The sequence below is a fragment of the Drosophila ananassae genome, chromosome 3R (assembly GCF_017639315.1).
Source record: "Drosophila ananassae strain 14024-0371.13 chromosome 3R, ASM1763931v2, whole genome shotgun sequence".
NCBI lineage: Eukaryota > Metazoa > Arthropoda > Insecta > Diptera > Drosophilidae > Drosophila > Drosophila ananassae.
In genome coordinates, this window is record NC_057930.1 from 19,870,616 (window position 1) to 19,882,795 (window position 12,180).

The window sequence follows — 12,180 nt, forward strand, 5'->3', positions numbered from 1 at the left end:
TTTATAATTTTTAAATTTTTTTTTCTCTGTAATCTTTCTAACTATGTCTACCGTTGCTTGTGTGTTTCAATAGTTACATATACCTTTAATATTATCTCTAAAAGTTTAGAAGACCCTAAGATTAAACTTTATAATTTTTAAATTTTTTTTTCTCTGTAATCTTTCTAACTATGTCTACCGTTGCTTGTGTGCGTGCTGTCAACAAAAGTCACGCAAAAGTCTGATAAACTTCCGTGGCAGACAAATGTACTCGAAGCCAAGGAGAACAACTTTTGCCTACTTTTGGGCGACATTTTTTATTTACTCACTCTGACCCCCAAGTTGCTTCTTCATGTGGGGCCAGCTAGGCCCAGCCAGGCCAGAGTTGATTTCATTTACAAATTTACTTGCAAACAATTTTCATCACGAAATAAAACAAAGTTTAAATTGCATTCCATTGGAGGAGGAGCCTCAAGGAGCCGTTGTGTATTTTATAGGTGTCTACATTGTCGAATGCAATAAAGTATTTTATGGCCATTCCTTCGGAACCTCCCCCAAATACCCACCCACACCTTTCGCCATCAAATTTATCGAGGCCAGACAGGCAGACAACATAAATCTTTTATTTTTTTGGTTTTTTTTCAAGATACTTGGGGGCGGTGTGGGAAAGTGTGGGGCCAAGGTCAAGGCATACGTGTAAATTGCCAGAAATCGGCTTGATGGATTCGATGGCAGCTCGATGGACAGAAACTTAAAGCTGCAACTTTTACCAATTCCCCTGTCCACTCGACAAGTCCGAGTCGTGTCATTTCAGCACTTGGCTCAAATCGAATGAATGGACAAGTTTCCAGCCAGCCGTCCAGCTGCCATAAAAGTGCAAACAATGCCGAGTGGCAGAATAATTGCATGAAGTTATGCCTGCCACTGGTACCTATCTTCGAATGATATGGAGCAGTGTGGTCTGGCTGGGTAAGTGGATTAGGTGGCTGGATTCAGACTTGGAATGTGGGTAGCCGGAGAAATGGGTCGCCTTGAGCTTGATTTATCTGTGAGTGGGTTGAACAAGCGGAACACATTTCCCACAATGCATAAGCCTGAACCGGAGTTTCGTGTCCAAATTTTCCTTCATTATGATTACTCCTTAGATACCCCAAAAGTAAATTGCACTTTTTTATCTTCTTTGAGAAGAATGAACAAATTTATTTGTGTCTGGAGCTGTGCTTTTTTCTTTTTCCTCGATTCAATTAACTCAACAAATACTTCAATATGTGTGAGGTTGGCAGAAAAGTTCTCAAGTGCTTTACAAATTAAACTTTTTTGGATTTTAAACTACAGCTTGGCTACATCCCATTGTCTTGCTACCTACTTCTGTGGATTAAAACTTTTTAATTGCCCATTGACTGTGATGTCGTCTTCCTTGGCTCTCCCCTGCTTATTTTTTTCTTGGCCAAAGTTTTCTGCGTTAATTAAATTTCTTCCATGGGTTATAATGGCATAAATGTCGATATATCGCTCCCTTCCACCGCCAGTGTCCGCATGTCCGTTTGTCCGCTCCTCCGCCAGTCTATCGATCTCTGGCCGCGTCTGTCTTCTCGTCTCGTGCCAGTCTGTCAGCAGTTTTGCCGCATATTATTTGCTATTGGCTCTTTTTATTACGAGTATTTTTTTATTGACAGACGCCAGTTGTGGAGGCTTCAACGTCATGAAATTTCACTTTGCGGTAGTTGGGAAAATTGATGCATCCACACACTGGCAGTCGGTTTAGTTTTCCGTTCGCTGGAAAATGTGGCACTGCTGGAGGGAGTTGCGAGACTGACAATGCAGTTAGTAAACTTTTTGAAATTCTGCTCAGATATGAATGGGTTCGAGTGTAGGCGGTCCCCGGAGGATTTATTATACATATTCATTTTTGTTTTGCTCTTTAATTTGAAAACATTTATGTTGCTGTGGGGATACAGAGGATATGTGTAGTTGCAGAAATACAAAGGCACTACTTTAATTGAATTAAAATTCGGGGAAATCTCGAAATCCCAAGGATACATTTGATTTTGTTTTGACTGTACATTTTTTTATACTGTGTACTGTTTTAAGCTTACTCTTGAAAATAAATCACTGCAATCGTGATTTTTGGCTCTAGCATTCGCACTATTTTCGCTCAACTTTAATCCCCGAGGCGCCCATCCTCGACAGTTTTCATCCTTTTTGCCGTGCCCCGCCATTTTTGCTTTTTATCAGACTAAGCTTTATGGTAGTTTATAATATTCTTCGTACAAACGCGAACATAAACCCCAAGCAGCTTATAAAACTTCCAACCTACATCAACTTTAAACAGCTTTCGGCTGAGTCGAGCTCCATTCAGTTCGTGCCCCCCGAGAAAACCCCCGATTGGGCAATCTTATCATTGACCATAAATATTAAACCACAACAGAAACACATCGCCAACTACTGGGAAAGAGTGAGGGCTAGTGGGGCGTGGATAGAGACAGCAATAGGGACCAAGATAGAGACAGAGACACAGAGCCATAAGCCATGCAACGCGCCCATTTATCACGCACTCGAAATTGACCCAAGTGACCGAAGGCGAGACAGTCGCACACAAACACACAAAGAGTCGACTTCATGCATGAAAACGTAATAACATTAAAAGCGTGAGTCCCCATCAACCCCTCGAACTAGTTTCCCCCGATAAGACAAAGGAGCATAACTATAAAACATTAGAGTGATCGCCTCGAGCGCCAAAATACACGCGCCAAATCGCAGAGCAATTCCAGATGACTATATCTGTCTGAGTGGGTCTGAGATACAGAACTATATTTAAGATAGAGGAGAAGGCAAGGTATACAACAGGCCCTGCCCATAAACACAAAAAACAGAGGGAGAATATTTCAAGTTTCTTTAAAATTTTATTATAAGCAATCACTTCAATCGAGTCAAAGATGAGCTGGTTGTGGGTGCACTTGGGACTCTCCAATGGAAAATGACTTATAAACTACAAGACTCTAATTTTATTGTTATATCTTTGGATGGTTTGCCCCTTAAACCTTTAAGTGACCCTAAATTGCAAAGTGAGCAATCAACTAAATTGCTTTTGCTCCAACCTGCAAAACGATGCGATTGCCTCAAGTAAAATAAAAAGCCTAGTCATTGAGTTAAGTCTAATAAAATATGTTTTCTGCTCTTTTTATTTTTAGGTAAGTGATCTAAACTACTCATTTTATAAGCATAAGACCTTTAAACTTAAAGACTGGTATGTAGAAAGCCCAATTATAATCTGGACCAACATATTTACATTTCAAATACAGCAGCTATTTCCATTATTTTCCAAATCATCAGTCATTTATGCTTATGGCTACTGTCGCCACTGAAGCGTGAAATCAATTCTTAGCCCTATTTACTAATAACCCATTTCAGCGTTATGCCAAAGCAGTTAAACTAATGCCAAGTCTAGATTTTATGCTAGTCTAAGCCAAAACTGCAGAAGCCAATAACCTAACCTCATCCCGATCCCGGGTAATCAATCATTTTTTAGCTGTCCCCCAACTAGACTCGTAAAACAAGCCACCCAAAAAGTTTTCGCACAACTTTATTATGGCCCAGTCCTTAGAACTTGGCCCCCAAAGTAGACAGCTTTTTTTGTGGCGCCACCGAGTCTCGCGCCAAAAATAAACGACGTCGAGCACAAGGAGGCTGCAGAGTGTCCCCATCGTGATGCTGTCCTTCACTTTGGCCTTACGACCGACTACAAAACACAAATTTGCAATTTTTTCCACTCTGTTGTCGTTGTCGTCGTCGTCCTGGCCGCACAGGAAGCTGCGTCTGTAATTTTTTTCGTTCTGCATAGTTTTGCGCACATCTAAATAAGGAGTCATCGATGGGGCAGACGGCAGACGGGGCCGTGACTGCGAATACATATGTACGAGCGGCGGCAGAGGCGCCACACTGGCGCCTGTCTTTAGTCTGTGGCAATCCTGCAGGATATTTGGAGCTGAGCCAGACCGACACTGGAAATCCCCTGCAGATTATTTTCGTTTAAACTTTGATTTTTGCTCTAGAGCTATTTTTTTGTCTTACTTATGCCGACCGGTTTACTTCTTTAAGAAAAATAAACATCCTGTAATCTGAAGATTAAAACTAATAATATATTATTCTTAATCCCTTGTTATGTCAATTTCAATACAGAAAATTAAGAATTAATTATATAGATCCCCACTAACTATAATTTAAAGCCAATATAATTATAGTTACATAACATTTTCACACGGTAGGGGTCTGTGTTCCCAAAGGACCTAGGCTTCCGGATCGCGTGATAGCCTACTTCCTGTGGCGCCCCTCCGAAAAATCGAAAAACCGAATGACCCGGTGCTGCATAACCTCGAGAGCATCCACCCCCTTGCCCTCGGCGTTTTGTTTTCCGCCTTGATTCTGTTATTTGTTTTGTCGCCGTTGCTGCCGCCGTCAAGTCGCGTCATCGCAGCTGCTGCTGCCGCGCCGCTGACGTCGCTGTGGCAGCGGCCAGTGGTTGCCAAAGGATTTCGGAGTCGAGTGTGTCATATTCAGTTCCGCATCTGAAGTCAAGGCACGCACATCCCGCTGAGGTATCAAAAGGAATTAGCATCCATCAGCCAGCAACATGAGTCGAATTCTGTTAGTTAGCAGAATGTTGCCGAAGCGACAGCAACATGTTGCTGGCGATCGTTAGGTGATGGTGGAACGGCTCTGCCGCTCGTGAAACGTGTTGAGTTTGAATCGGACTGTTCGCTGCCGCGCACACGACCGCATGTATCTGTATCTCAAGCCGAGCGGCGGCAATGTATCTGTATCTGGTAGTGCGCGATCGCCAAAGTCTGTTTGTTGCTGTTTACCCAACTGATTACTGAAGTGTTGCGTGAAGTGAAGATTTGTAAGAAATCCGTAAGGTTCATTGAGCAGATTTGAAAAAGCTATAAATAAATTAAGTTTAAAGCCATGGGCCTTGGGCCCGAAGGGGCTTTGGCAAATGAGAAACGTGTTTGTGACGTGCTAAAAAATGAATGAATAAACGAAAAAAAAATATAAATATATAAATCATGTGTTCCAAACCGGTCAGCAAAGTTTTCTGGGTTCTGGGTGCTCTCCGGAGGGCATCCAGACCCAGAGCCCCCCATAAAAATCTGTTAAAAGTCTTTCAACCCACAAAACTGCTGACACAGAAAGATAACAAAAAAGTTCACCTACAACTGCTTAAATTAACAGCCAGCCAACGAGATAAAAATTGATAAATAAACAAATAAACAAACACGTTGCAGCAACAATTAACATTGCGGAAGCTGTGCGAACGTGAAGGGGACACGCCTCCAAATAAGGGCGAACAACCCGACAACCAACCAACCATATTGTTCATTGCTAGGGTATCCCATTCCCCATACAACCAGGCACCATTCTCCATTCCCATGGAGACACTGTAACGCCGCTAAAGTTACTCGTCACTCGAGTCGCGAAATAATTGCAAAATCAGCAGATGGGCAGACGGGGAAATCTGCCATATCAACTGCCACTCGCCCCACGGCACCCTCAGACTGTTTGTTTTCTCTTCTCCACCAAAATAGCTACAAATTAAACTGACATCGGGCAGACACATTTCCATAGGTGCAGGGAGATGTGCAACAATGGCAAAATCGTTTAATGGAGCATATCGAAATGAGCTGGGCAAATTACTCAGTTCGGTTCTGTATACTATACAGTATGGGGAAGTGATGAAAAGGTTGTATGTCCCACTCGAATGCAGACAGAGGTGCAGGCTTTATGATTACTTCATTGGATGTTTCCCATCATTTGCATGTTTTCCTGCCATAAAACATCCTTCAGCTAACCACCCCCTAAAACACTATTAGTACCAGCAATATCACTTTATGATCCCGCAACCTGATCGTAAATCAACCCCGTTTTCCACGTCCATGTCGCAACAGTAGCCTACACACAAATTGCACAAACATGTCAAAAGGGGGAAACCGAAAACCGGGGGTACAATAAAAGACATTGTCGGCTGAATTGTGAAGTTGCAGCAGCGTTGCAAGAACTGACTTTTTTGTCTCGCCAATGAATCGCAGTCTCTCAAAACTCACACAATACGATATCGCTTTTGTTTTTATTGATTTTCGCTAATGACTTTGGTTCATCATATCCCAAACAAAGGGAATTTCAGCGATGACTGTACTAATGGCACACGTTTCCCATAACTCAGTCTAATCCAGATGAAAATCCCGAATCTCCCTCGCACATATGGGTCCTGTGTTTCCGCGGCAGCTGCCCTACAACCGAGGCACATGGAGCGGTGTCACCCTCGCTTTATTCCCCGGTTGCACGCAAAGCGATCAATTGAAATCGAGGAAAATTAGGGACGGAAAATGCCACGGTTCCCAGCATTCCATACCCACCCTCCCCATGTCCCTCATCCCAGCGCATATCCTGCATTATTTTCCACATAAATTCTTATCAGAACTGACAGTTTTGGGAACAATGTACGAGGCATCCCATCACCTTTTTGAAAACAACAAACGCGCCGTGGGTTGTGCCCTCTTCAAGTATTTTAATTGAAAGAATATTGCAATTAATTATGCACTTTTTTAACAGCGAACTTTTGCCATCATCCTTAATGAAGATTGATTTATCCCCCACACCCCAGAGCTCCTCCCTCTACTGTGTTCCTGTGATGCATTAAAAAATTTTCATGCGCCGCTAATCAAAATTGGCCATGCCTGAAAATCGCAGGGGGGCCTGATGATTTTGGGCGGAGCTGGCGGAGGTGGGGAGGGCAAAAGAAAATTAGTTTTTAATTTGTAATTTTTCGCACAGGCAACACGGGCAACAGAGCCAGCACAGGCGTCAACTTTGAAGTTGTTTTTGATTTCTAATGGCCGTTTCTCTTTGAACTGCTCTCAGCCAGCTCGAGAAAGTGTGAAAAGTGGCGAAGGAAAACTGTTCAGTTTTCCAGTTCAATTAGCTGCCATGGATCGCTGGATCGCGCAAAAGTCCATAACAATTTCCGGCCAACGTTCGATGGGCAATCGGAGATACACATGTTTTCCGATATCACAAATAGTATCACAAACAGTCTCCCAAGATGTGCTGCTGCCTTTCCCTGGCTCTGTCTCTGGCCCCGACTTCCTCTTCGATTTAAAGGCTGCAATTTTTGCCTCACTTTTCATCGATTCGTTTGCCTTTCTTGTAGTTGTCTACTCCAATTTTGTTTGTCGAGAGTTGAGGAAGAGGCAAACGATGTCAAATGCTTTAAACGCCGCCAAGCAGTCTCCTCCGTCCTCCGCCCTCGATGGAGAGTGTTTTGCATTCCGGTGTGTTTGATGTAAATGCCATGTAAATATTTGATCAGCCCTAGCACCCCGGCAAACATACATCCATATGTGCTCTTCACAAACAAAAAACAAGCCCAGCACAACTTTGGAAAATGGAAAAACTGAGAGCCCGGCTTGGGCTTCGTTCGGGGTGCTTAATTAATGGGCAAATTTTATGAGACCCGCATCGATTTGCCTGCTACTGTGCCAGTCCATAGGTTCTCGGGCTAACGACCCACGATATCCCAGATACCCAGTCCCTAGGGCCTAGGCGCATGTCTGGCATACTTAAATGAAGTCCCATCGAGGCGCTACCTGTTCTACCCATCGACTGTAAAGGGTTAAGGGTCGGTTAAGGGCCTTTCATTGTCTTGGCTTTCCTTGCATAATGACGGTACAAGATTCGAGGTTCACTGCCAAGTCGGAGAAATGATAATTATAAGACGAAACAGAAAAAATTTTAGTGAGGAAATGGTTTGGGAAGAGTATAATTGTCATGGGAAAACAAGATAAAATGGAGGTGAAAATTGGATGACAGTCTAAAATAGAAAAAATAAATGGTGAACAAATTATGTATACTCAAAGAATTTAAAACAAAGAAAATAATAATAAAAAACTTATACTCAAAAGAGGTCTGAGAAACTGATGCTTTATTTAAGTTAAGCTAAGCAGACTTCGGACATGATGGCCCTATAATTTCTTCTTCCCATTTGCCAAGTTTAATTTCCAAGATCCCGGCAAATATAATAATTACGTAAATGGTTTCTCAACCCCTCCGCTCATTCCGAAAATTACCGGTCAGTCGGGACTGTCCCTACGACTGTTTACCCTATCGTTGCACCTTTTCAGGAGCGTGTGTTTGCTGCCTAATTGGTGCTGCACCTTTGGCAACATGTTGCCGTGGCAGCTGGTAGCAATCAGCAGGCACACGAGCACCCGTCCTTGTGGCAGGCTGGCAGTCAATAAACAACTATTAAGGCCGCCTTTGTCTATTTTTTGTTCGAACGCGCGAGAGGAGTGGCACCTTTTGAGACCGAGATCGAGGAATGCGCTTCAATCATTAATCAGCTGCAACTAATATTGTGGCAGCTGCCAGATGCAGTGCAGTGCAGTTACCCCTCGCCTTGTCCCAGACACGTTTCCACTTTTCTAATTGCAGTTGACAAACACAAAGAGCATTCAGTGGGCATCCAACTGCTCCACTTCAAGATGATTCTTGGAAGGGCCGGCTCTTATCTTGGGCTTCCATTTAGTGCTTGAGTTTCCACAGAAGACGCTCCCCTTTTTTCTGAAAGATTTAATTATCATTATGCCAGAATTATACTTGTAGCCCAGCTCTTTTCCCTCCTTGTCTGAGTTTCCTCTTGGATCAATTTAGTAAATTGTTTGGAGCGCTCGCTGGGGTGGAGCATGATTTATTTTTGAAGGGAGTACTGAGAGCTAACAAGGTACTGCCGGGCAGCTTAATTGACTTTCCTCGCTTGATTTACCGATTCAGCAATCGTTTGGGTGGGAAATGGGATAAGCGGACGGCGAGTAGATGGCAGATTACCCAAAGACATTCATCAATATGTCCGGCCTTCCTAATCGCAAAGAAAGCATCGCCCAGACACTCGACTTCCACCTCGCTTTCAAACAAAACTGGAAAATTTGCATAAGATTCCAAAAAAGAAAGAAAACACCAGATAGAGTGTGGATATCTAATCAAAACGATAGCCAGTTGAAAATCGGAATCGTCTTTCTAGTATACAAATCACGTCAGCCAACAATTTATCAAAGGCCTTGGTCAGTGCTCGGATCTGAATGCCCAAAGCTAATGAAATGCAATGGGATATTTATTGGCTTGCATTCTGATAAGGCTCTACTTGAACCGAACTTTCTGTCCTCCGGAGCCGGGGTTCCACTTGAGTTGCCCGGAATTACAATCGGCTCCACCGAAGAGGGAAGAGGTAGAGACAGAGGCAGAGACAGAACCATAGGCAGTAGGGCCCCTCCATTCACATCTGTGTCCAGCCATCCACTTGACGGACTGCCACAATAAGAGTAACTCAAATTATTGTATACAGGGCTTACACAAAACCAGAAACAATGACGACAACTGCACATCAGTCTGTCAGTTTGTAATCATGCTGCGAGTCGTGTGCATGTTGCATGCAACATTTGCCGCCCTTTTCCCTTGTTGATTATGCTGATGAGTTTTTGGGGTCCCCCACCGTAGTGTCCCTTCTATCTAAAGCCCCCATCTTCTTCATCGCTAATAATAATAATAATGAAAAAGTTTTTCTCTCTCTCGTTATTTTTGGGCTTTGCATTTTTCAAGTAATGGGTTTCGGGGTTAAGGGGGTCGACTTTGTTTATGCCCGGCTAACATGCAGCCCAATGGACAGAAATACAAAGGCCGAAACTGCTGCCGGGGCGAGATTCTATGGAAGTGCCAGTGGACCCATTGTATCATTTGGCAGAGACCCCGAAATAGAGATGAAAGATATCAGTGAGAGTGGAATTGAAATGGTCTTTAATAAGGAATATGTGTTTTCCAAATAAAATATATAAGATAGGAGAAATATTATCTTCAAATAGCTTAGAATATTTGCCAGATATTACTGAAAAGTCCGCAGAATCTAAGGCTCAAGAATATTTTCGCTAATGTTCCATAGGAGACTAAGATAAATATTTTCCAATGCGGCTATCGTCTTGGCAGCTTCTTAAGCCTCTCAAATCCGATTAAAAGTGACTTGGTAAACACTTTTAAAGAAACAGACTTATCATCTCGTTAAACAGACATTATCTTTAGACGGTCTGCTCTTCTATCTTGTTTTTCAAACAATTTTCAGAAAGCAATCAACGGATTACTGCGAGTTCCATTTCGATTAATGAAATTGAGGCACAGGCCCAGGCCCATTCATCCAATTGACCTTCGTTTTGCATTGGGTGGCGAGTCCACCCGCTTTTCCATTGGCAATTGCATAATATAGCAAGCATCTCGCGCCTCAAGCCACTCTTAATGGAATGCATTAAGCGTATTTTCATATACAAGTTCCTCTGACGCAAAAACCCATTTCCCCCCGTTGAACAATCCTCTCGTGTTACACGGCTAATGTTGTTATATAGTCCACTATGTAGACGAAGAAAAAGAAAACTTAAATTAGCCTCAATTGTTTATAATTTCCACAAAAGTGCTTATGCGGTTGTCAAGTGCCTTGAGTGAGGAAGTGGAGAGCCATCAGCCAGCCAGCCAGATGATCGTGTTGCCTTCAGTCCTCCGACTTAATAAGAAACTTAAGCCTCCAAACCAGTTTTGCTGCAAAATCACCCGCTAAAAGATCCCCAACGGAAAAGACAGATGGCCCAGACTGCAGGGAGAGAAATGATTAAACAAAAACTTTCGAGTTTCATTTAGGTTTTCTGATATTTTTTAAAGTGTATAAGTTGTTGTTAACGGTTGCTTAGCCCCTTCTTCTGACCCTCTCACACAGCAGGTTTCGTGCCTAATTAATGCAGGCCGATATAAACCTCAGAGCAAAAAACTTTTATTTTCTTAGATCGGTGGCGCTCCCTTTTCAAAAACAGTTTTTATACTATTTTTTTGCTTTTTGCATATATACATAAATTTATTAGTTTTACGATCGGAGCTCGCCCGACGCGATAACATTGAGTTGATAAGCCCGAGGCGGCCCGAATTTCGGCGGAAAACACTTTGGCAACTTTGTTTTGTGGCGCCGCTGTCAACGGAAATATTTTTGTAACACTAATTTCTATAAATCTGAAATACGATCCATAAAGCTCTTTAATAGCTTGGCATGAAATTATTGTTGTCTTTTTATTATTTTATTTTGTGCTATTTGTTGTCACGTTTTGTTGCCTCAAACACACCTCGAATGATCTAATGGAGAACTTCTTGATCAGCCAAATGAAGGCAAATAAAAGCTTTCAATCTCAAGTTTCCGAAAATAATTAAATTAAACGCTCCACAGCCACCCACTACAGATCTCAACCTGTCAAAATTACCGCCCAAACATTTATTTTTTGTTCGAATTTTTTTATTTTAGCTACTTATCTATGCAGTTGACAGCCTCCGTCAGATTGGGATTTTTTCGCATTTTAACTTTGTTTTGGATTTTGTTCAACCAGTTTGCGGCATTGAACGCTCAGAATATTTCGGATACTACGTGCCTGACACAATTAGCCAACGAGTTTTGGCCCGCCAATTGCGTAGCTGGAAATCCTCGATCAATGAAGTGACTTCGCTTCGTGATCATCATCAGTAAAAATAGTCTCTCGAGCGGCCCCCAGAACATATGTTGACTTGAGCTCCGATGGGGGCTCCAATCGCGATGGGGGCCCCGGGCATTCACGCTTTAATCGTCAGCATTTTATTTTGCAAATAGCTTGTTTCATTTCCCAAACACATTAATCAAATTAACCCCTCAGTCTCATAGTTGTCATTCGGTTGCTCACTTAAAGCGCTATGTACACTATTTTTTTGATGTCATGAAATTCGAAGCAATTTCCTCATGAGATTTCAGCCGGCTGATAAGACATTGGTGGCAGCCTCGTTGTCTAGACAGAAACCGCTGCCCTTACAGCTAAAAAATGGAAAAATGGGAGCCTGCCCACAAGAAAAGCGGCGAAATCTAGACAGACTGGGGCGATAAGTCTGAATGCTTTCCCAGCCGCGTTTTGCATTTCGGCGAAAGTTGTCAATGCTGTCAAAGGTGCGTTTTCAGATAAACCGAAAGAGAAAAAACGCCTCCGCACAGGAAACCAGTCTGGGTCTCAAGTCTCTAGTCTCCAGTCTGAACCCTTGCCATTTCAGTCGCAAAGTTCAGTTTGTGTATTTATTTTTGGCATAACAATAGATAGCAAATGAACT

General features: G+C 42.7%; 1 protein-coding gene across 10 annotated transcripts in view; it reads left to right on the forward strand.

Annotated features, from left to right (window-relative positions):
* Positions 1–12,180, forward strand: part of LOC6497261 (protein sickie) — a 155,476-nt gene that overhangs the window by 128,098 nt on the left and 15,198 nt on the right. The window contains exon 14 of one of the 10 annotated variants that reach the window (XR_006507438.1): positions 3,171–4,895. The exons of 7 other annotated variants lie outside the window; for them this stretch is intronic. The gene's annotated coding sequence lies outside the window, so the exon portion shown is untranslated. Of the gene's footprint in view, positions 1–3,170; positions 4,896–12,180 lie in introns of those variants that run through there. 2 more of the 10 variants (XM_014906112.3, XM_014906110.3) reach the window with 2 other exon arrangements.